A 3247-nucleotide genomic window follows, 5' to 3' on the forward strand; every position below is an offset into this window, starting at 1 on the left:
TCCACGGGATACTGTTCATCTCCACCGTCGACCTCCTCCAGCCTCCACGGGCTCCTGTTCATCCAGCCTCCACCGCGCGCTACTCCACCGGCTACTGTTCAACCACCCCTCCACGGGCACCCCTCCACCGTCTACTGTTCATCCAGCCCTCCACACCACGGGGTCCTGTTCAACCACCCCTCCACGGGCACCCCTCCACCGTCTACTGTTCATCCAGCCCTCCACCACACCACGGGGTCCTGTTCATCCAGAGGCAACGCCACCGCTCATTGTTCATCCAACCCCCCGCAACGCTCACTATTCATCCCAGAGGCAGCATCGATCGGCTTCAGTTAGCAGCAGTAGCGAAGGAATCACTCGATCGGGTTCAGTTAACAGCCATCGATCGATTGCTCGGGTTCAGTAACGCGTAGCCTGCAGTGCAATCGCTCGGGTTCAGTTAGAGCCCAACGCCTCGCACGGGTTTAGTTAGAGCCAACGCCTCGCACACACGCGCGTACGTGTACGAGAGAAACGCGCATCGCTCGGCCCCCGACCTCCCACCGTAACCGGGAACTCCCCGAAATTTTCCTCGCCCTCGCTTCTACCATGGTTTTTTCCGTCATGGACGGCCCAAAGAATGTCATGCAGCTGCGTCTCCGGCCCGCCCAGGACGAAAAGCCCATTTTCTGTCATGATTTTTTGTCATAGAAGTAGGAGCCCACCACATCTATGATGATACCGGGTTTTGTCACAATTATCGTCATAGAAGTGTCATATGTATGACAGAATTTTTTTTCGTTCGGCCCAAAATGTCACGGATGTGTCTTTTTTTTGTAGTGATGGTTTGTCAAGAAACCTAAGCTGTCATTTCTTAAAGTTTGGGGTTGCGATGCTTATGTGAAAAACCTTCAACCTGATAAGCCCGAACCCAAATCGGAGAAGTGCGCCTTCATAGGATACCCAAAAGAAACTGTTGGGTACACCTTCTATCATCGATCCGAAGGCATGACATTTGTTGCTAAGAATGGATCCTTTCTAGAGAAGGAGTTTCTCTCAAAAGAAGTGAGTGGGAGGAAAGTAAAACTTGATGGTAATTGTACCGTCTCTTGAATTGGAAAGTAGTTCATCAAAGAAATTAGTTCCAGTGATGCCTACACCAATTAGTGAGGAAGTTAATGATGATGATCATGAAACTTCAGATCAAGTTACTACCGAATCTTGTAGGTCAAGCAGAGTACGTTCCGCACCAGGGTGGTACGGTAATCCTGTTCTGGAAGTCATGTTACTAGACCATGACGAACCTACAAACTATGAGGAAGCGATGATGAGCCCAGATTCCGCGAAATGGCTTGAGGCCATGAAATCTGAGATGGGATCCATGTATGAGAACAAAGTATGGACTTTGGTTAACTTGCCCGATGATCGGCAAGCCATAGAAAATAAATGGATCTTCAAGAAGAAGGTTGATGCCGACGGTAATATTACTGTCTACAAAGCTTGACTTGTTGCGAAAGGTTTTCGACAAGTTCAAGGAGTTCACTACGATGAGACCTTCTCACCCGTAGCGATGCTTAAGTCTGTCCGAATCATGTTAGCAATTGCCGCATTTTATGATTATGAAATTTGGCAAATGGATGTCAAAACTACATTCCATAATGGATTTCTTGAAGAAGAGTTGTATATGATGCACCTAGAAGGTTTTGTCGATCCTAAAGGTGCTAACAAAGTGTGCACGCTCTAGCGATCCATTTATGAACTGGTGCAAGCCTCTCGGAGTTGGAATATACACTTTGATAGTGTGATCAAAGCATATGGTTTTATACAGACTTTTGGAGAAGCTTGTATTTACAAGAAAGTGAGTGGGAGCTGTGTAGCATTTCTAATATTATATGTGGATGACATATTGTTGATTGGAAATGATATAGAATTTCTGGATAGCATAAAAGGATACTTGAATAAGAATTTTTCAATGAAAGACCTCGGTGAAGCTGCTTATATGTTGGGCATGAAGATCTATAGAGATAGATCAAGTCGCTTAATTGGACTTTCACAAAGCACATAACTTGATAAAGTTTTGAAGAAGTTCAAAATGGATGAGTCAAAGAAAGGGTTCTTGCCTGTATTACCAGGTGTGAAGTTGAGTCAGACTCAATGCCCGACCACTGCAGAAGATAGAGAGAAAATGAAAGTCATTCCCTATGCCTCAGCCATAGGTTCTATCATGTATACAATGCTATGTACTAGACCTGATGTGTGCCTTGCTATAAGTTTAGCAGGGAGGTACCAAAGTAATCCAGGAGTGGATCACTGGATAGCGGTCAAGAACATCCTGAAATACCTAAAAAGGACTAAGGATATGTTTCTTGTTTATGGAGCCATGGAGGTGACAAAGAGCTTGTCGTAAATGGTTACGTCGATGCTAGCTTTGACACTGATCCGGATGACTCTAAGTCGCAAACCGGATACGTATTTATATTGAATGGTGGAGCTGTTGGGGAACGTAACAAGTAATTTCAAAAAATTTCCTACGATCACGCAAGATCTATCTAGGAGATGCATAGCAATGAGAGGGGGAGAGTGTGTCCACGTTGTCGGTGTCAAAACCGGCGGATCTCGGGTAGGGGATCCCGAACTGTGCGTCTAAGGTCGATGGTAACAGGAGACAGGGGACACAATGTTTACCCAGGTTCGGGCCCTCTCAATGGAGGTAATACCCTACTTCCTGCTTGATTGATCTTGATGAATATGAGTATTACAAGAGTTGATATAGCACGAGATCGTAATGGCTAAAACCCTAGAAGTCTTGCCTGTATGACTATGATAATGAGTATATCCCTCTCTACGGTCCTAGCCCTCCGGTTTATATAAACACTGGAGGGATCTATGGTTACATCAAGTCGGTTACAGAGAAAAGAATCTTCATATTTGGTCTCCAAGGAGAGTCCCATCCGGACACGGGTGAGAGTCTTCGGTCTTTGTATCTTCACAGCCCATCAGTCCGGCCCATGGCTAACAGGCCAGACGCCCGAGGACCCCTTAGTCCAGGACTCCCTCAGTAGCCCCTGAACCAGGCTTCAATGATGAGATGTCCGGCGCGCAGATTGTCTTCGACATTGCAAGGCGGGTTCCCCTTTCCGAATACTCCAGGATAGTCTTTGGACGAACGTGTCCGGATCTGCAACACAAGTACCACTCACAACCGCAGAGAGTATAATATTTCACGAGTCCAATCCGCTGACACCTTTTTGCAGCGTGATGCCACATC

This window comes from Triticum aestivum, chromosome 2D (assembly GCF_018294505.1).
Source record: "Triticum aestivum cultivar Chinese Spring chromosome 2D, IWGSC CS RefSeq v2.1, whole genome shotgun sequence".
NCBI lineage: Eukaryota > Viridiplantae > Streptophyta > Magnoliopsida > Poales > Poaceae > Triticum > Triticum aestivum.